This window comes from Rhinatrema bivittatum, chromosome 10 (assembly GCF_901001135.1).
Source record: "Rhinatrema bivittatum chromosome 10, aRhiBiv1.1, whole genome shotgun sequence".
Lineage (NCBI taxonomy): Eukaryota > Metazoa > Chordata > Amphibia > Gymnophiona > Rhinatrematidae > Rhinatrema > Rhinatrema bivittatum.
Window position 1 is genome coordinate 55,788,564 of NC_042624.1, and position 23,302 is coordinate 55,811,865.

General features: G+C 39.8%; 1 long non-coding RNA gene across 1 annotated transcript; it reads right to left on the minus strand.

The window, feature by feature from the left end:
- Window positions 1-18,909: 18,909 nt before the first annotated feature.
- LOC115099721 lies at window positions 18,910-19,876 on the minus strand. The gene is made up of 3 exons (XR_003858866.1): window positions 19,808-19,876; window positions 19,274-19,342; window positions 18,910-18,979 (listed from the first exon to the last, which is right to left on the minus strand). It is a non-coding gene; the product is annotated as an uncharacterized LOC115099721 (long non-coding RNA).
- Between the last annotated feature and the right edge of the window lie 3,426 nt (window positions 19,877-23,302).

The window sequence follows — 23,302 nt, forward strand, 5'->3', positions numbered from 1 at the left end:
CGATATAGAAATGAAACATGATGTGCAGACAAGAACAACATGAACTGCTGAGCTCTTTAATATTTGCTGAAGATAATGAATAGGCTCAACATGTAGCTCGGTCATGTGTCAATCATGAAGGGTAAGAAGTCAATGATGTAGCCATGCATCACATATCAGATCAGAACATGTTAAATATGGGAGGAAGAGATGATGAGCAGGGAACAGCGGGATTCACTCATGACCACTCTGGAGAGCCAAAAAGGTGCTAAAATGGAAAAAGGAATGGAGTGGTCAATGTTTTGTGGGGAATTGTTTGTAATGTTTTATATGTATAATGTCAGAAGTGCTGTGGGTTTAATGTTTGTGCTGGATGCAGGCTCCACTCAGGTTAGTGCTCCCCCAGATAGCCAGCATTGTTATTGCAACATTATCTGTCCATTGTTACTGAGTGTGAAAATCTAGTCCAGATCCCACCATAAAATAATTTTTGTGGGAGGGGGAGAGTATAGCAATTCCCCTAGGTCTCCCCTAGATGTTCCTAGTTTAGGCTTTGTGTAAGGATTTAGGACAGTGTAAATCATCCTCAACCAATACCTCTTCCAAGGATGCTGACAGTGGTATCTCCTACCTGCATTTCTGCGTGAGGTTGCAAAATAGTGTTTGGCATTTTAAGTTGATATTTGGAAGAAGGAGGAGTGCTTAATTCAGAGTTTTTCTGTCTCCAAATCTAGTTCTCATATGCTAGGAGAAGAGGAGAGGCAGATTGATTTCATCTGTTTGTTGTAGTTGGGACTTTCCACTCTGGCACCCTTCTAGGAGCTTGGCTTCCACCACCTGGAAGTAAAAGTTTGTTTCTGGTGCCTGCCACCTAGAAGGGCAATCACTTAGAGGAGCAGGACTGCAATTGTAGTTAAATCTTGAATTGGTTTGAAGAACAAATGAGTGATAGATGATAGACTTGAAAGTAAAATTTCTTTTTTGGAACACCCCACTGTAGTGGGTTACTGGTACTGAAGTTGAGACATTGCAACTGACTCAACAACTGTGAGTACAATTTGAAAGAAGAGAGAGAGCCAGGATGCCCCCCTGCAGTCGTGGGCTCTGGAGGTTCAGCTTCCCTCCCATTCAGATAATCCATGCCCCAGGGCTGGAGAGAGGTGATTGGTTACAAGTTTTAGCTCCAGGACTAAGTGTGACCCCTGTGAATTTCAGCCTGAATCCTGAAGTAGAGGTGTGTCCCAGATGATCTTTGCTTTTCACAGATGACCATGCTTGCCACAGTGAGGTTTTACAAAGGACAGCATAGCCCTCCATATTGTTCTGCTGGCATTGTAAACATGCAGGTTCCTAGTGTGATGATATCAAATATCAGAGAAGGACCCTGATGAACTGATCATCTTAAGTATAAGATGTTGAAGATTACTACTGCAGACACCTTTTTCTTTTTTGTGCTTTCACACATATGTAACATAAAGGTTGCTATTTATTTACATTTTTGAGTCACCCCAGTCTAATAAAAACTCTGAGCAGCATACAAAAAATGAATACATACAAAGTAAATTGACAAGCACCTAAATTTTTAAAATATACAATAATATACTAAAAATAGTACTGGTACATTACATAAAATAGTTATAACCAACATAATTTATGGTAGTTCCACAATTAGAATTTCCTAGCCAATATAAAACATCTTGCAGAGCATCACAGATTAATTTGTAGTAATAGAATATAAATGAAAATGGCCATGATTAACACTGCTTCTGGAAAAATAAGTATTCTCTACTCACAATCAAGAAACATGATGCAGAGTTCCACAGTTCAGGACCATAACAGGAAAAAGATCTTTTCCATGTGTCACGCATATTTACCATCAGAAATGACTGGTGTGGAAATCAGTGCATCCTGCAGACAGCGAACAGCTTTCCCAGGAGCATAGCAGTGCATTTTTTCTATTAGCAGTAATAGAAAATTTTAGAGTAAAAAGACTCTAAAATTCAATATCATAAGTTTAAAATCAATCCTAAAAGCAACAGGCAACCAGTGCAACTCCCTAAGTACTGGTGTTGGATGATCCTGATGTTTTAACTTCATAAGAATGTGGGCTGCTGTATTCTGAACTAGCTCTAGGTAATATACAGTATTTGTCTTTTTCACAAACCTATGTATAGTGCGTTACAGCAGTCAAGATGAGCGATTACTAATGCACAAATTATGGTGGCAAGCTTATCCCTAAACAAATAGGTCAAAGAGCCTGGACAAAGTATAACGGAAAAAAGGAGCATTTTACAAACCTATCAGCTTATAGTGCAAAACTATTTGAATACCTGAACCTTTGATTTAATAGGTAGCAGCTTTCTAACTAACACAACATTTGGTGCAGGTACATTTAGAGCATGTTTTCTCTCCCATGTCATTTCTAATTTCATGGGGTTCTGGAGAAGCCTATTGCAAGTAAGCCACTTACTAACTGAAGACAAACAGATAATTTTTCCAGTTGAGCTTTTGGGGTGGATTCCAGTCTTATAGAAATTTGTATACCATCAGTGTAACTACAGACCGGTTAGCCTGACTTCAGTGCCAGGAAAAATAGTGGAAAGTGTTCTAAACATCAAAATCACAGAACATATAGAAGGACATGGTTTAATGGAACAAAGTCAGCATGGCTTTACCCAAGGCAAGTCTTGCCTCACAAATCTGCTTCACTTTTTTGAAGGAGTTAATAAACATGTGGATAAAGGTGAACCGGTAGATATAGTATACTTGGATTTTCAGAAGGCGTTTGACAAAGTTCCTCATGAGAGGCTTCTAGGAAAAGTAAAAAGTCATGGGATAGGTGGCGATGTCCTTTTGTGGATTGCAAACTGGCTAAAAGACAGGAAACAGAGAGTAGGATTAAATGGGCAATTTTCTCGGTGGAAGGGAGTGGACAGTGGAGTGCCTCAGGGATCTGTATTGGGACCCTTACTGTTCAATATATTTATAAATGATCTGGAAAGAAATACGACGCGTGAGATAATCAAATTTGCAGATGACACAAAATTGTTCAGAGTAGTTAAATCACAAGCAGATTGTGATAAATTGCAGGAAGACCTTGTGAGACTGGAAAATTGGGCATCCAAATGGCAGATGAAATTTAATGTGGATAAGTGCAAGGTGATGCATATAGGGAAAAATAACCCATGCTATAATTACACGATGTTGGGTTCCATATTAGGTGCTACAACCCAAGAAAGAGATCTAGGTGTCATAGTGGATAACACATTGAAATCATCGGTTCAGTGTGCTGCGGCAGTCAAAAAAGCAAACAGAATGTTGGGAATTATTAGAAAGGGAATGGTGAATAAAATGGAAAATGTCATAATGCCTCTGTATCGCTCTATGGTGAGACCGCACCTTGAATACTGTGTACAATTCTGGTCGCCGCATCTCAAAAAAAGATATAATTGCGATGGAGAAGGTACAGAGAAGGGCTACCAAAATGATAAGGGGAATGGAACAACTCCCCTATGAGGAAAGACTAAAGAGGTTAGGACTTTTCAGCTTGGAGAAGAGACGACTGAGGGGGGATATGATAGAGGTGTTTAAAATCATGAGAGGTCTAGAATGGGTAAATGTGAATCGGTTATTTACTCTTTCGGATAGTAGAAAGACTAGGGGACACTCCATGAAGTTAGCATGGGGCACATTTAAAACTAATCGGAGAAAGTTCTTTTTTACTCAACGCACAATTAAACTCTGGAATTTGTTGCCAGAGAATGTGGTTCGTGCAGTTAGTATAGCTGTGTTTAAAAAAGGATTGGATAAGTTCTTGGAGGAGAAGTCCATTACCTGCTATTAAGTTCACTTAGAGTATAGCCACTGCCATTAGCAATGGTTACATGGAATAGACTTAGTTTTTGGGTACTTGCCAGGTTCTTATGGCCTGGATTGGCCACTGTTGGAAACAGGATGCTGGGCTTGATGGACCCTTGGTCTGACCCAGTATGGCATTTTCTTATGTTTCTTATGTTCTTATGTTCTTAACTCAGGCAATTAAAGCCTGCCTTATACACTATCTCACCAATTGGCTGTATATAAATTTTGAATGTAAAGAGGAAAGAATTTAGCACTAAGAAATTCCCTTCTTAAGTTCCTTACCCTTAGAACCAGAAATTTTAGATCTAAAGCTTACTTTCTGGGATATCCCACTTAAAAAGGAAACAAACTACTGTAGCATAGTGCCTCTGACACCAGGTGCTATGGAATGCTTAATTAGAATCTCATGGTTGATGGTATCAAATAATGTCAAGAGATCCAAAAAGCTCCCCAAGGAGTCCATCCCTTTATCAAGCCTCCTGCAACGAGTATCGGTCAAGATAACTAAGAAACACTCAGTGCTCTAATCCTGGCATAAGCCCATTTGACAAGGATTCGTAAACTGCTTTTCTTCCACAACTTATGTTAGCTGCAAGGCCACAACCCTTTCTATAAGTTTTCCTAAAAAGGAAAGTTAAGATATTGGCCTATAATTGGCCAAAACTGTTGCATCAAGATCGTTGGTTTTTTTTGTTTTTTTTTTTAAATATAGATGGCCGTTGGCCTCTTTTAAAGTTACAGAATGGGAGTTGGAAGCATTTTAAATCAAGATCAAAATGCTATCTGCTGGATCCATGCATTGCTTGATAAGCCAAGCATAGATCACCTGGACCAGGGGTTCTCAGCCCAGTTCTCAGGACAAATCTAGCCAGTCAGGGTTTCAGGATATCGACAATGAATATGTAGGAGATAGATTTGAATACAAAGGAAGCCTACATGAAAATCTATCTCCTGCATATTCATTGTGGAGATCCAAAAAATCTGACTAACTGGGTATGTCTCAATGATTGGGATGAGAACCACTGACCTAGACTACCAGATGGTTTAGCAGAGGCTCAGAGACCTTGCCTCATTCAAAAATAAGAACTCAAAAGAGGAACTATAGGCCCCAAAATATTAACTGATTCAACATATCGGATTCTCCCAATTGCTTAATATGATTCTAATTTGGGAGTAGGCAACTCCAGTCCTCAACAGCCATCATCTGGTCAGGATATTCACAATAAATATGCATGAGCTGTATTTGCATGGAAAGGAGGAGGTGCATACAAATGCATCTCATGAATATTCAGTGTGGTATCTTGAAAAGTCAATCCGCTTTGGGTTCTCGAGGACTGGGTGTTGCCTACTCCTGCTCTAATTCAATATGAATAAACTCATTCTTACTTAAGTAATCCATACAATCTTCTATATGAATTGGGTATCCACCGATATCTTTCCTAAATGAGGGATTATCCCTAGTGTATAAAGCTTTAACAACACAAAATATGATTTTTGGACAATTATGACTTGCCTCAGTTTTCTCTGTATAATAACTCTGCCTTTATTCCTTAACTTTAAAATTCTAAAGACATAAGAATTTCCTAAACTTAACTTTGTCTTATTTATTTATTTATTTATTTATTTAAATAATGTTTATATACCGCTTTTACAATATAAAAATTAATCAAAACAGTTAACATATAATAATACATAATAAAATACAAAAAAACCAGAGCAGTATAGTATAAAAACTAGGTAACAACAAAAACAACAATGGACGGACAAAACTAATAAAAACTAAAATTGATATCCAGTCTTAGTATTCAGAATACCAAACCACAAATATTGCTAAAAGAAGTAGCTGGAGAATGGGCAGAGGATGATAATCAAGGATGATTAAGTGTGTTTTGATGCAAAAGTCTCAAAAGCTAATTGAAATAGGTAAGTTTTAACGATTTCTTGAATTGTTGCGAGCTTGAAATTTGACGAAATGAATATGGTAAGGAATTTCAAATAGAAGGACCTGCAACCGAGAAAGATCTTTTTTGAGTGATGTTCAGCCTTGCAAGACGGACCGAAGGAACATCCAGTAGGTTTTTATTTAGAGATCTTTTTTTTTTTTTTTTTTCATTCTTTATTTATCATTTTCAAATTACAAATTAGGAAACATTGCTTTAGGTGGTTTACAAAGATTGGATATAATAAAACATATTTCAAATGAAAATAATACAACAAGAAAGAAAAATAATCCAATATCCAATACCTCAAGTAGGGGGAAAAAAGAAAATATGTATATATAATATGTTAATTGTAAACTTTACCTATTAACTTCTTAATACTAATCCAAGAAATCCAAATTAGAGTTAAGGGCTTAAGAAAACAAAGTGAGAGTTCTTAAAGAATCAATAACAAATATTTAGAGATCTTAAGTGTCGTGTTGGGTTATAAATTCGCAGAATGGAGCACAACCAAGTTGAAGATGAATTGTGTATGAGTGAATGAATAATGGACAGCGTTTTATATTGGATTCTGAATTTAATGGGAAACCAGTGAAGAGAATAGAGTATTGGAGATATATGATTTTTCAATGACGTACCAGATAGTATACGAGCAGCAGCATTTTGAACTAGTTGGAGGGGACGGATAGTTGAATCGGGTAAACGCAGATAGAGTACATTGCAGTAGTCAAGGCCTGAAAAAATAAGGGATTGAAGAACTGTGCGAAAGTCTTGATAAAAAGCAGGGGATGAAGGCATAGTTTGAAAAATAATTTTTTTGTTATAGCAGAAATGTGTTGTGTCAATGAGAGATCAGGTTACAGCAGCCTCGTGAAATGTACTCAACAGGTAAGTGCCACAATAGCTTGTGACAACTGTGGTACTGTCCTTTTAAAGACATTGAGAAACAGCTCCTAAACAGGGCTATATTTTTTTCTTCAAGTTTTTTTTTCCTGAGACTATTTTCTGATTTAATTTCAATGAAATTGGATTGGATGAAAGGAAAGAGTGGTTACGGCAGTTAGTGTAACTGGGTTTAAAAAAGGTTTGGATAAGTCCATAAACTGCTATTACTCAATAAGGAATAGTAGCTTGGGCTCTATTTAACGTTTGGGTACTTGCCAGGTACTTGTGACTTGGATTGGCCACTGTTGGAGACAGGATGCTGGGCTTGATGGACCTTTGGTCTGACCCAGTATGGCAATTGTTATATTCTTATATTCTTTATGTACGTAGATGGAAATGAAAATGCAAAATTAATTTTCCTCCCTTAGGATATAGTGGAACCTACAGTGGGAAAAAGGATGCTAGCCTCACTTGCTCCTGCTCTGAGCTAAGTACATTTGGGGCATAAAACCTAGGCAAGTGAATACAAGCCACATATCTGGGAGGAGTTGGGGGAGACAGTGACTCTCTAGCTGTGGATAATATCTTTTTGAGAATTTGAAAACAGCACATGGCCAAATATTTCCTTTTACAACAGCAGACATTCAGAAAAACCTGATATTTGGCTGCTGTTTGTCAAATCTCCAGGAAAGAAACAAGTCTTTAGTGATTTTATTTTATAAGATCATTAAAGGATCCCTCTCTGTTACTTTCACTGTGAGAAGGACAGGATGAGAGAAAGAAAGAGACAGCAGCAGCACCAGTGAGGTACCTAGGGATAACTCTTCCCCTTTTCAGCACACTGTGACAGAAATAAACTGGTGATGGATAAGGGGTAATAAGAGTTGATTAACAGAGGCACAATTTCTGAAGTTGTTGATCTCAGAAAACCAGAAAAATATACTACACTGTGCCGGGGCGGATTCCCGATGACGACCGGCCCAGGGATTCGCCGCCCAGGCCGGCCCAGTAGAGACCACATGACTAGAGTGACCGGCCCACCGGGGGATGCCCGATCCCCCGATAGGGCAATCCGCCTGTGACACTGTGAGACAGAAGAGGACAGCATTGACCCCGATGTCTCATTCCCTTGCAGAAAAAGAGATCTTTCCAAATTAGTGGGCATGGTCTGGGTGGGGCATGGGCATTCCAGGATTTTAACTTGAAATTTGTGCATAAATATTTACATTGAATGATGTGCGCTGGGATCCCCTGCCATGTAACTTTACTTCTGCTATGAAAGACATGTAAATATACAACAAAAAAAATGGATGCTGATCTGCAGGGTTTTAAAGGTCGGGGCTAACAGGAGGGGAGGAAGGCTATTAAACTAGGGGGATTTGGAAAACTTATCCCTTAATTGGGCGAACTGGGTACAAACTGGTTTTTAGTGGCAAAGGCTTTGGCGTGTGTCTCTTTTAAAATCCCCCCACTTATGCTGTAGAAGTGGGATGTGTGCGCTTAAAGGTGAATTTTAAAAGCCCTGTGCCTGCCAGAACCAGGAGATATGCGCACAAGTCGGGCCAGTGTGTGTGCCAAGCAGATTTTTAAAAGACGCTTGCGTATGCCCGTGCTTTCCGGTGCACACACAAATACATTTTCCGAAAATGGGAGGGCATGGGCGTGGTCTGGGCATTTCTGGATTTCACCATGAAACTAGGGCGTACATAGTTACATGAACAAGTGCACACCGGGGTCCCCTATTGTGTAACTTTACTTCTGCTATGGATGGTGTGTAATTCAGAAAACAAAAAAAAGTACAGAGGTGAGCAGAGTTTTAAAGGAAGGGATTAACAGGGTAAAAGGGAGGCTATTAAATTGGGGGGGGGGGGGGGTTTGGAAGTCCTATCCCTTTCCTGGGAAAACTGGGAATGAACGGGGAAAACTGATAATTGCGTTGGCGCATGTATCTACTAAATTCCCCCCACTTATGCAGTAGAAGTGGCATTTGCACGCATAGGTGTGCACCTACTTAAAACATGTGTGCGCGTTCAGCCTGTTTTGTACCATACACACATGTACACATGTTACAAAATATCCACGACCCTGGGCATGGGCCGACAAATGTGTACACATACACCCGCCCACTGGTTTAAACGTTACCATCCCTGATGTTACCGTGTATATGCGTGCATGTTATAAAATAGCCCGACTGCTTGCACATGTGCACCTGATTTTAAGTGGGCACGTGCCTGTGCACACAAATCCCGCTTCTACTGCGTAAGTCGTGGACATTTTTTTTTTTTTTTATGGAGCAATTAATATGTATTGAAGAGAAAAAAATCTCACAAGGGCCTGGCATCACATCCGAACCACCAATGCCCCCAACCCCAATGTAGATTTGTACAGCGCTGCATATGTCAAACAGCGCTATAAAAATGTTAAATAGTAGTAGTAAGAATTTAATCATTAAAGGAGGAGATAAATGATTAAATTAAGGTAAAAGCACTGAAAGTTCAGGCATGGTGGAGAACCCGCAAGATCCCCCCCGGCCCCCGGCATATTTCAACTGTTTTATTAGTTGCAAAAGAAAAACAGTAAGAAACATATCCTTCAGGTACCGGGCTTCTTGTACACTTTGAAGGTAACTGCGAATGAAGAAGTAAAGTTTAAGATCCGCGTGCGGGCACGCACACATGCATATAGAGGCTTTATAACATACGCACATGTGTTATAAAGTCGGCTATACTCAGGTACATGTGTGCATGATTTTATAATAATGCACGCATCTGCGCACAAACGGTGACTCAAGCACGTTAATGGGGGGCATTTTCATAGATTTGCGCGCTGACGCAATGACATCGTTCCCCAGTTCGTTCCCAGTTCACCCCAGTAAAGGAGAGGACTTCCTAAACCCCCTAGCTAACTTGCCTCCCTTTTACAGTATTAGCCCTGATCCCTAATACCCTGCTGGCTAGCCTAGTTTTGTTTCTTACATGACTTACACGCCCTCCATAGCAGAAGTGAAGTTAAGCAGTAGGGGACCCTGGCGCGCGCTTGTATGCGTAATTACACGCAGACTTCATGGTGCCAACCCGCCCCGCCCATTCCCCGCCACTTTTTGTGAACTTTTTAATGCGCGTGCCGGGAGATACCTTCCAACTCGCGCGGTTTTTAAAATCCGTGTGGCGTGCACTGGGCCGAGTCATGCACGTATCTCCCGGCTTTTGCGTGCATAGGACTGTTAAAAATCGACCAAATACATTTCAATTTTTCCTACATTTTTCCCCCCTCCCTTCCCCTGTGGACCCCTCCACACCTTCTCTCTACTATCATAATAGATTCCCCTTAACATTACTTATTCCCCTCCCCCTCCCCCTATATCAACCGAGTCCCTGGGTCCGTAATTCCCTAGCTATTCTTGTAGTATCCGACCATTTCAAAAATGTAAGTCTGCATTTTGTCTGTGAAGTCAGGGTCCACTGTTAATAATCAGATTTCACACTCTAGGAGACAATGTTTGGATATACTTCTCCCAAACTGCCATAGACACATTCCAACAATGAAAAGAATATTTGGAGACCATATGTTCCATTCGCATGGTGTCATGCAACACATTTCTCCATTGCCAAAAGGCAGGCACGTTTTCACCCCTCCAACACGCAAGCGCGGTTCTCTTGCCTATAACACAGGCTTTTCAGATAAATAGTCCAGCTCCCCTTGCCTTAAAAAATGCTGAGGGGAAATTGTTCAAATATCACAGCTGGGGAATTGTAAAAGGGGTCTGTGTCTATGCCACTGCCAGTTCCACCAGTTCATCCAGTCAATAGCTAGGTCCTCCAAACGCCCCTGGTTGAATAGGAATTACTCCCCCCACTTACCCCAGACCCTTAAAACTCTTCAAATATGGCAAGTTTTTTATTTTTTTAAATTTACACTTCATCCCTAGCAGAAGCAAACTTACTTGGCAGAGGATCTGGGTGCATACCCAGGTGAATAAGTATTTACATGCACATCTGTTTGCCATGCCCTGAAACGCCCATGTCCTGCCCAGACCACACCCACAGCCCGCCCTTTTTGAAAACATTTGAGATGTGTGCACAGCGAGGGATAATTGCACATCTGGGTGGTTTTTAAAATTCCTTGGGCAGGGGTGAGCCTGACTTATTTGCGTATCTCTTGATTTCGGCACACACGGGGCTTTTAAACTTTACCTCAGTGTATTTCACCATGCAAAATATTTGCTGAATTATAGGTTTTGAGTAAGCTTTAAGAAACCATAAATTCTAAATCTTTTAAATATTAACTATACGCCAGATTTTAAAAGCCGTGCGCATGTATATTTCAGGGGTTACGTATTTTATAACATGCGCGCACCAGGAAGGCCAAGAGATGTGCACATAAACAAGCACACAAGCACACACCGGGATTGCCTGCCACATAAATTTACAATTGCTATGTAAATAATATGTAAGTAATAAAATAAAAAACCCTAGGCTAGTCGGCAGGAGTTTTTGCTACCAGGGGGAAAGGGAGACTATTAAATTATGGGAGTTGGGAAGTCCTATCCCTTAACTCGTCAAACTGGGAACATCCCTCTCAAAATTCCCCCACTTATGTGGTAGAAGCAGCATTTGCATGCACACTTGCATGCCCATTTAAAATTATGCACACCTGTACACACGTCAAGGCTATTTTATAAAATGTGCGCATATATGTGCTTATCTTATAAAGTGGAAGCTTGTCTGGACACGAGCTGGCAAATGCATGCACATGTGTGCCCACACGCCTGTTTCAATGTTACCGTCTGTTTGCAGAAACCTAGAAAATGAAAAAAGTGAAAAACAAACCCCCCTGAACAACACAGGATTTGAATGGGAACCTCTTGCCAATGGCATGAAATCAAACAAAACAATATTTTCTGGCCTGGTATACTCCTGGTTGTTATTACTCTAAATTTTTGCATGTAGGAAAGAAACTAGGTCTTTGTCTCTAGAAGATCCACATTCTGTTTAATTAAGGCTTTTTATAGGAACGGTTACTACAAGAATGAGAACTCTCTCCCGGGCCTCTGCTGAAGTGTTCGGGACACGTTGCAATAAAGTAAATCTATATCAGTGGGCATTGCATATATATGACAGCAGTGCTCCCTTCTCTTTTTCAGGGCACATATCTATGTTACGCCTGCATTATTATCATTAGTAGCGACATGTGGCCAAAACAGAATCAGACCTCAAGCAGAATACAGTCTATCATGCTATTTATTTATTAACATTTAAATATACCTTTTCCATATAAATGCTCAGCGTGATTACAATACTATATATATATATATATATATATATATATATTTAAATAATTATGGACGATGGTCTAGACAATTTTTATCCTAAGAGTTTCAGAAATGAAGAAAAGATAATTTTGCTTACTTTTTTTTTGCAATTGTATTCTAGTCTTAATAACAAAAAGCAGAAAATGGAAATACAGTCATAGAAATGTGGGCAGGAGCAAATGACATTCCTGCTGATGAATTGGACATTCCTGCCTGAATTATCTGCATGAATGTCATTTGTTCCTGCACACTGTACCATGTAGAAAAATTGGAGTAAGAGAAGAAAGATAAAGGAAAGCATAGAGGGAAAACAATATCCTTACTATTTTGGAAAACATCAATTGAAATGAAGAACTGTGAAACTGTGTATATGTTTTATTCTTAGTTCTAAAAGTTAGTTACTGAAGCAGTTATTCCTAGGAAGTGTAATTATTTTAGAATTTACAGTGATTGTGATGGAAGTCAGAATCTGCGTGGCTCAACGTGGAAGTGGTAATAGTTTCTTCTTACTGCATTTAACACTAGCCTAGAAACAAAAAAACGAAAATGACCCATTGCAGGATCCAGAGTCCTGAAGTTTTCTTCATTGTTTCTTGCTGTACAGGCCTTTAAGATACCGGCTGTGGTTTAGCGAGCGAATGCACTACAAACATATGAGGTGAATCCCTGAACTGAAGATCACGGTATCCAGTAACAGAATGATTTTTATTTTTGCTTTTTAAATTGTTTTCATACATTTGCTTTTTAAATTGTTTTCATACATCGAAAAGTGGCTATTTGCCTGTTGAAGGGGGCTTGCCTGAACATCATACAAGTTCCAGAAATCAGAAACATATTTTAATTCTTTATTGACGAGAAACGCCCTACCTGTTTAAAGTTCAGTAAACACCAACTGGGTGCAATTAGCATTTAAGTCTGGAATGCATGTATACTAAATCACCTCTTGTTAATGCTGGTAAGATGTCAGATTATGTTTATTGGTGCAATTTTTGTTGGGAAACAATCCTGCACAGAGGAGTACTGCAAACAAAAAAGTAGGGGGTTTGAGCAAAATCATTTGACACTGAGAAATGACCATTTTCGTTTCTCTCTCTCTCTCTCGCGCGCTCTGCCACTATCGTGTGTGATTATATTGCTCTATTTTCTTTTTCTGTAATGCTACATGCATGTGTTTTTTTTGTGCTGTCTTCTAGGATTTGGGGATTATGTCCCTAATGAGTTCATGCCCTCATTAGTGAATATACTAAGACTTTTATTTGTGTATAATATTATTTTCTGTTTATAGTAAATGGATTAGAGCCTATTCTGACTGAAGTAATAATGAGAACTTCCTAGCACCAGTAGATCTACCCGTAGAGCTGTGTTGTAAGCAGGGCAGGGTTGTCACAACAAATTCTTACATCTTGGAAGACGCCTTCAAAATCTTGCAAGTGAAAATAAAACTCTTTTTGAAAACACGCAAATGAATTCCCTTCTAGTCACACATACTATCCCTCCTCTGATGCATTGCCACACGTATTTGTGGAAATTCACATATGTTGCTTCCATAATGCACCTACAGGCTTGTTGCAGCACATCCCAGCTATACTATCCTTGTTTTAAAATAAACATGATTTTAACTTTTATGCCCAAAGCAGTACATATGTTTCTAAACCTACATATACCCAGATCCACAAGAATTTGCATTTGATATCTATATATAAACATGATGGGATTCATCTATTTAAGTTCTGCATCAGTTTTACTCTACTGCAAACATGTTTTCATTATTTTCACTGGAGAAAATACTAGTGCAGGTCCTTAATAAACGAGCTCAGATAGGGCATATGCTAGGATCAGAAAATTCAGTACAGAACTATTGCTAGAAAGAATTTTTTAAATCCCCCCCGAATTCTTAGGCTTGCATGTTCACATATAGATCATTTTAAAATAATATGCATGTATTCAGAAATGTCACTACTACTTTACTGCCTTCATGCTAGATATGGGAGCACTCTCAGAGCTGGCATAATATCAGTTAGATTTAAGTATGTTGCTATAAGTATTATTGCTTACTGACTTTTTGAATTTTTAATTTGCCCCTTTAAATATCAATTGGCATTTGTGATCACTGAAAGCAAAATGACTTTGATCCCGGTAGTTTGCTTTTTTCCCCCTTGCATTGTTGGAGACGACTCAAATTCAACACCATAACTTTAGGCCATACCTTTTATAACAAAGAAAAAACACTTACTTACCAATAGATGTTACTCCATTCTTGATAGGTCCCTGTATGATGGCAGCTCCAGGGCTAGAAGACATGTTAATCACAGGTATATGGTGCCCTTGGGCTTGGGTATATCACATTGATTTTGTCAAGGTGCAGCTTGTAAACTTTTCTGGCCTTGGGACGCAGTAGATTACAGTAACCTCCAGCGAAAGTTAACCAAGAAAAAAAAAAATGATCCCAGAATTCTAAAAGTAGCAAGTTTGTCTTTCACTGGACTCTGCACTTTTTCCAGCATTTGTGATCTGCTGTAAACCATACATTCCACTTCATGATGGGCTCTAACCTGAAAAGATAGAGTTTAGGATAGGTTTGGCATGGTCACGTGATTCTGGGCAGGTTGATAAGAGGACCCTGTTATAAAGTGACAGCAGAAGAGATAAGAACTCTTGGCAGATAATGTCAGAGAAATGATTAACTCAGAGGCAGAGAGGTGCAACGCAGCACAGAGAGTGGAAGGTTATAAAATTGCGGGGTCAGAAGATCATACAAAGTGGATAAGAAAAGTACCTGTACCAACATAATTCTAGGGACTGCAGACTCAAGCCTGTGAGGATTTCTCTTGATGTCACCACCTTCTGACTCAGAGGACAACAGGCATGGTTGTTTTGGCTTTTCTAAATAATCCCGAGATGATAAAACAGACAGACACTAATTCCTTAAGCTGTATGACTGGGACTACAATCAACATATGCCATGCATAGTTGAATTTGCAAACCAATGATACACTTTTGTCAGACAAAACTATTTAATTTTACTCACTCTTTAACAGTAACTAAACATAGTGATTTGCCAGATAATCATTCTAGTTAAAGAATAAAGTCTGAAGTTGCTGTTAGCTAATAAGAACATGTCTAATCCAGTACAAAACCTCCACAATTACTTATAGCAACTCTAACATCTATAAAATAGAGAATTTGTAATTTTTCAAATACATGCCATTTTATTAGACAAATGATCTATATTAAAAGGAAATATTTTTAACATGAATAAACACATTGCATTTTCTGAAATAACAATTTTTAAGAATGGTGGTAGACTGTAAACATCCTTTTTTTTTCACACAGTGTCGCAGGGCACACTTACCTGCTGAAATGATAGGGAAATATTCCAAAAGGGAAGAATGAACAGAGAAACCCTTGCATTACACACACCAGACATCGGTAAGCATATCGGCGAACATATACTTCTGCTCTAATAATTAACAGTCAGATATCCTTACCCTGACAAAATGTCATGCACTCATTTGTGCAAAGCTTTTTTTATTTTGATAATTTGGAGAATTATTTACTTTAATGAGCAATCATAGGTATTTTGGGCCTTGTCTTCTTCTGGTTTATTTTTTTTTTTTACCCCTTGTCAAGACACATGGGTAATACAATTCCTCTTGCTGGCTGAAAGCTGGATGGACCATATCCTGCACATCTGAAGCACTCAGCAGTTCCTTTGCACCTGCAACGATAGCCCCTGCCATGGTGGTAGGTGCTCTGCCTCTTCTTTTGAGTCCTGAAAGCATCACTTTTTTTTTTTCTGACGAGCTCACATGCCATCGATGGACAGGAGACTTGGGCTGCAATGTGCCATCCTCCTCCTCAGCTTTGGGGGCCAGCAGCCATTCCTAGGTGCATTTTACAGGCTGTGCCACAGTTTGCTTAAAGTCTATGATGAAAAAGGTTTTGCTGTTGTATGTCTATGGTCAAGTACTTTGAAACAAAGAATGAAGCAAAAAATACTTCCGCTAAGGAGGGGCAAGAGTGAATGACTGGAAAATATATGAGGGAGGGTATGATGTGAAAGGGAGGGGTGGGAAAAGAGGGGTGGGGGAATGGGTGAAAACAAAGGAATGGCTGGATAGGTTTCAGAGAAATGGAATCACTTAAGCTATGTGCATGAATCGGGGAGATGAAACTGCACTTCATCTGCATAGCAATCATGTTTTAATATCCAACTCCTTCAAAATATAACAGAGGGGTAAGAAATGCAAATTAAATAAAATAGGGGAAAGAGCCAACCCTTGATAAAACCCCACCCCCTCTTCCTGCCATGACGAACAATTGCCTATAACCTGTACTCGATATTGCCTTCCTAGCAGGAAGGATATAAACCACTGTAAAACTGCTCTTCCCATTCCCCTTCCTGCCGGTTGCTGTAATAAAAATACAGTGATCCACAGTACAATGCCACGGTCAAATCAAGTTGCAGAAGTACTCCAGAATTGCCTTTATCTAATTCCCTATAAAAATGGTCTACCAATGACAGCAGCAAAGTTTCAGATTCTTGTTGTTTCTAGAACCCATATTGTAGAGTATTTAAAAAACCCCCAAAAACTATTCTTTTCCAAATAGTCCAATAGTTGATTCAAAACACATTTTTCCACTATATTTTCGCTAATGTAAGATTTGTTATGGGGCGGTAGTTTGAAAGCCTATCAGGAGCCTTTGTTATATCCTTTTGTATAGGCCATACAGTAGCATATTTCAATTGACTTGGCATAATTCCCTCAGCTAAAATCTGATTAATGATGTCATATATAATCTTTACCGCTTCAGCTTTCAATCCCCTAATTAATGAGAAAGGACATGGATCTAATGCAGAACTAGTGGAACGCAAAGCACCAGTTACCACAACTTCTTTCATAGTATCACTTCTGAATGTTATCCATTTATTTCCTCTCTCTACCTGATTAATTTGATGATTCTCTGAACCAGGCTATATACATAAATCAGAAATTTTCTTTTTAAAAAAAACTGGGCTAAAATTTCACTGTCAGGGATTAGTTGAATCCTTTCCTCCTGTTTTTACTACATTAAAAAATTCTAAGGGTTGATTAATAAATAGACCTTTCTATCTATTTCACTATAATAGACTTTTTATAGCCCTGACACTGTTTGATGTATTCGCTTCCTGGTGGTACAGTCTCACAGTTAGCCCAGCTTTCAGGTAGATTTTAAGAGCGTTGCTCATGCAAAACAGCCTCATACATGTGTATGTGGGCCGCGTGTCAAGAACAAGGGGGTGGAAAAGGGGGAGAGCCAAGAGTTGCGCGCGTTACTCCAAATTTTAGAAATGCACACATTGGTGTGCTAGTCCTGATGAAGAGATCTGCAATGGAGTAGACACGCCTGAAGGAGTAGTGAAAATCAAAAGTGATTTAAGAAAACTTGAAGAGTGGTCAAAGATTTGCAGCTGGGATTCAATGCCAAGAAGTGCAGAGTCATGCATCTGGGATGCGATAATCCAAAACAGCTGTATGTGATAGAGGGTGAAAGACTGATGTGAACAGACCAAGAAAGGGATCTTGGGGTAATAGTGTTCTGCAATCTGAAGATGGCGAAGCAATGTGACAGGGCGATAGCTAAAGCCAGAAGAATGCTGGGCTGCATAGAGAGAGAATAACCAGTAATAAAATGGAGGTGGTAACACCCTTGTACAAGTCCTTGGCGAGGCCTCACCTGGAGTACTGTGTTCAGTTCTGGATCCCTTATCTCAATAGGGATAGGGACAGGATGAAGGCGGTTCAGAGAAAGGCTACAATATGGTTTGGGGTCAGTATCAGAAAACCTATGAGGAGAGACTGAAGGATATGAATATATATACCCTGGAAGAGAGGAGGTGCAGGGGTGATATGATACAGACCTTCTAATACCTAAAAGATTTTAATGATGTGCAAACATCAAACCTTTTCCATTGGAAAGAAATCAGTAGAACTAGGGTCACAAAATGAAACTCCAAGGAGGACGCCTCAGAACCAATGTCAGAAAACTTTTCTTCACGGAGAGGGTGGTGGATGCCTAGAATGTCCTTCTGGAGGAGGTGGCGAAAACCAAAACAGTGAAAGAATTCAAAAAGGCATGGGATAAATACTGTGGATCCCTAAAGGCTAAAGGATGGAAATGAAGTAAAGGGTGCATGGGGGTAACTTGTTGGCGTGGCAGTTACTACCCTTAACCAATAAGCCTTGATGCTTTTAATGCAACTGCAACATTGCTCTCTGCTTCAATGGCAGGGGGAAAGGGGGAGTTGGATTCAGACAACAACCAATGAAGGCCCTGACCTTTACGGTTTGGGGAACCGATAAGCACAAGGGTAGCCTGCAGGGAGCAGCAATTACTACCCTTAACAGGAGGCAAGGAATTACTTCCTTAACCAATAAGCCTTGATGCTTTTGACACAACTATAACATCACTCTCTGCTTTGAAGGCAGTGGGGTTGGGGGGTGGAAGAAAAATTGGATTCAGACAACCACCAACACAGGCCCTGACTTTTATGGTCTGGGGTACAAGTGATTAAAGTACAGGACTGCTTCTAAGGCCAAGTCCTATAAGCAAAACACATCAGCACTGTCTGACTTTTCAAGAAGGCTCATCGAATAACTGCAAAGAGCGGCAGTTGTTACCCTTAAGAGAAACTTGGAGTAACTTGCACAGCAGATACTGCCATAAGAAGCTTGCTGGGCAGACCGGATGGACCATTAGGTCCTTTTCTGCCGTCATTACTATTTATGTTCCTATGTGACTATGCAAACCAAAGATGCAAAGTAAACCACACACACATGGAAATGAATATGAAAAATAGGAGGATATGTGGCATCAAAGTATAACCATTCAATACATATAACTTCAACTTTATTAATTTTAAGTGAGCAGGAACTACACTTTTTTACAATATACAATTATTGAAGTGAAAGAACCCTGACACAGCCATGTTTCGCACAGGGGAACCGGCCGGTGTTCAAATCTACAAATAAAAACAATTTAGGAATATTGAACGGTCGGCAAACACAGAAAATATTATAAATTTTAAACTCCATGCAAACAGAGTCCTGGGCCACACACTTATTTTGTGTTGTGGAATCAAAATCTATGTTACAGAAAATAAACTGTTATGAAGAATGAGGGGAAGGGGGGAAGGGAGGGGAGGGGAGGGGGAGGGAAAGACAAAAAGGGTAGGGAAACTGGAAGGGGGTGGTGAGAGTGTGAAAGGGGGAGGGAGTAACGAATAAGAACAAGTAAACAGAAAAATCGAACAAACCCCAAATGGAGCAAAGTTGTGGATGGAAAATTCCACAAGGGTCCAGCCATGAAAGTCAAATTTAATATTCTGGAAGAAAAATAAAGGAAATAGCTGGTAAAAGACTGACAGGATTAACCATGGAAATAAATAATAGCAGTAAAAAAAAAAAAATGTATATATAATTAAAAAATTGTTGGACAATAAGTGTCAAACCTGCAGTTAAGTGAAACCATTCTGAAAAAACGTATGCTGCAGTTTTCAGCACTGAAACAACTCCATTATAGCAGGGCTCATATATGCGATGTTGATTTACAGAGACTGGCACATTCAGGGCTGTATTGCCGAAATAGAAAAACGGGATCACAAGTGCAAGAGAAAACGTCAGCGTGTAAAAAGTAAAACTGGAAGCGCCACGCTATAATCGCAGCAGTCAGAATACGGGAGTGACTCTATATTTTTAAAAATTTTTAATTCTATAAACAAAAAGTCAAAAATCAAAGGGCGAGGATGTTTAATGCACATAAAGGAGAGAAGTACGAAAAATTGCCATACCTGTCTCAATATCTTTATAATGGAGAGACCAATATTCCTGCAGGAGACGGCAGCCGACAAAATCAACTGTAAACAGAAAGGGAAAAAAGTGAAGAGTATCATTTAACTAGCAGAGTGGCAAATTCTAAAATGGAAAGGAACCTCACTTAAGGAAACTCGTTGGCACAACTTGGCAGCATTTTCAGCAGCTGTAGTCTCGGCGGTGCATGCGGAAAGTCAGTAAACTGAGACAAGATAAAAGGACCTCTCAGGATCTTCAGCAATGGATGGACAGGGAGCTACAATGTGCAACATGGCACAAATCATGAATCTCTCATAAACCTTTCCAGACATTAACAGGGAAAACCCATCTCCATGGTCTAGATACTAAAAACACATTTATAAATGTCTAAAGATTTTCTCTACTAAGGAACTACTAATGAGGCTTCTTATGGAAGCCTCATTAGTAGTTCCTTCCTTCACAGCTGTTCCTGGCTGGAGGAATTACATCAGGACCCAGGCTGGAAAAGAATAGCCAAAAGGTACTTATCAGGAGAGAAGAATAGAAATCAATCTTGAATCTCAGGTAAGAAAAATGTAATAACACTTGTACATGCCAGGAGTTTTGTTTATGCCTCTATGTGAAGATAAGATCATATAGCTGACTTTGCTTTTCTAGGGGGTTTCCTATTTTTGCTTTAGTTTTCCAAAAACTGAGAAGGTATAGCTAGAAATACCCTGCACCCAAATTTAAGATATAACATTGGTGGGAGGATCCTTGAAGTTTATTTTTTGGGGGTAAGGAGTGAATCCAGAGGGAGAGTTGCTTAGAAGTGGGTGCCAGAGCAGTCTGGTCTGTGAATATATCTCTGCTGCTTGAGTTCAGATTTTGTAATGGATCCAGATTGGAGCTGGATCCAGTCAACTGAAAAGGAAAGATTATTATTCTGCTATTGGCAAGGCAAACACATTGTAACAATCTTTATGAAAGGTTTTATGATGAGGACTCTTCAGTCTCTGACAGGAGTATCTCTTTTCTACTGACATCTGCAGCCAGCACTTGATGAGCTCAGTTAGTAGAATCCACTTATGGGAAGGGATTGAACCCTTTATAACTATTCTGATCTAAGCGGAAGTTTCTGATCCTAGAATATTTCAGAGTTCACTCACCTCTAATCAGTTAATAGAGTTAACCCCTTGGGTTGGACACTGTTGGCGAACTCTTATTCAACCATGGGTCAGATATGTGTATGATACAGAATTGAATTGCAACACATGAGAATTAAGACTTGTTATAGGGAACTTGATCAGGATCCTATGAGATTTATCATGGGCAACTGTTTTGAATCTACTTTGAATCTGCAACTTATCAACCTTATTGAAGTATATTGATATAGAGACTGAATTGTAGCTGTGTTGTTTTGTTGACTACCTAACTCTAAATAAAGCAAGCTTCTGGAAATTAGCCAATTTGCTATAGACTCTGGCAAGAGCATCAAATTTATGTCAGCTCGCCAGGCCTTGAACCGGCCTGGGAGACACATGTTTGCACTTTCATATATTGATAGTGGCAGGACTTAGAAAATTTGAACATAACATTTGTAACCATCATTTTATAATTACTACATAAATTGAGACTATGAACATGTTTACGGTCATGGGATGTGACACTCTGGGATCTGGTAGGTACTAATTCTACATGAGTACAATTAAATACCATGGTGACATGAGTTATCTCTTAGATTCTTCTTTATCTTTTTAATGATGATTAGAAATTACTGTTTTATTGGGTAATTGGGGTGACCAGCTAATGCCAGTCCGGTTCCTGGTCACTCTCTGCAATGAGCATATAGTCAGGAATTGCAATGTTGTTATAATTTTGCCCTTTGTGGACAAATTGTAGGGGCTCTGAATAAGGGTCAACTTGGCTCAGGCTGGTGATGTCTAGTTAAAATCCATTCAGGTATTCTTCCCTTGTGAACTTTGTCCAGATCTACTACTGAAGTTGATGTAAATTTACTCATGTTGGTATAACCCCTTTCTGGTGGAAAACCATATGAAGAGGTTTTTAGGGTTCTTTACAGTCACAGTCGATTAGATAGTGTAGTGGACCAGCAAGATGAAGTAATCTGCTAGTAAGGTTAATCAGACCCCTCTCTGGACTAAGGAACTCTTCTTTGATGACTTTATGGTAGATATTATTTTGTGAATACTACTATATTACTGCATAAAGAAGCACTAATGTAATGAACACAGACCATTCCAGGGTTTGTGGTTCCAAAATTAAGTCACTTTATTTAAATAAAGAAGTTATTTACAGTCCCATCCTCAGGTAAGCATGGTGAGATGTCAGTTCTTGAGTAACAGCAAGATTTGTTGCAAACCCATTTCTACCATAAGGCTCTGGGCTGGCTGAACCAGTTTAAAGTTTACAGATCATTAAGCACTTCCTGGGCCACTTCATCTGGCTTCTGAGTCCCTGCATACATGACCTGAGTGTTGTGCTAACATTTGATACATCTCCGAAATGGTCAGGAGATTCCAGCAACCATGGTCTGACGCTTTCAAATCTTTGGGTTAGAAAAACGATTTAACAACGGTAACCAGATACGCGAAAGTAGAAAGAACTTCAGAGGAGAGAATATTCTTAAGGGCTGTTCTGCATATTCCTCTTAGGGGCCACAGTAAAGACCAGTTTAAGAAATGGCTGCTGTAACAGTAGTTCCTATTGGAGAAATGTTAACTCCTGTGCTCCCTCTAGATATCTCTAGGCATCTAATACAAGGGGGAAACCAAAAGGCTTAAAGGCACACGCATACGCAATAGGGATGTGAATCGTTCTTTGACGATTTAAAATATCGTCCGATATATTTTAAATCGTCAAAAATCGTTAGGGCCACGATACAATACCAATTCCCCCGATTTATCGTCAAAAAATTGTAAATCAGGGGAAGGGGGAGGGCAGGAAAACCGGCACACTAAAACACCCTAAAACCCACCCCTGACCCTTTAAATTAAATCCCCCCCTCCCAACCCCCCCCCCCCAAATGCCTTAACTTACCTGGGGGTCCAGCGGCACACTAAAACACGGCAACTAAAACCCCCTAAAACCCACCCTGACCCTTTAAATTAAATCCCCCCCTCCCGAACCCCCCCCAAATGCCTTAAATTACCTGGGGGTCCGTAGCGGCGGTCCATAGCTTAAATTACCTCCATAGCGGCGGTCCGTAGCTAAATCAGGGGAAGGGGGAGAGCAGGAAAACCGGCACACTAAATCGTGTAGTCTTCAGCCGGCGCCATTTTGCAAAATGGCCACCGCAAAATGGCGGCGGCCATAGACCAAAACGATTCGACGCAGGAGGTCGTTCCGGACCCCCGCTGGACTTTTGGCAAGTCTTGTGGGGGTCAGGAGGCCCCCCCAAGCTGGCCAAAAGTTCCTGGGGGTCCAGCGGAGGTCAAGGAGCGATTTCCTGCCGCGAATCGTTTTCCGTACGGAAAATGGCGCCGGCAGGAGAT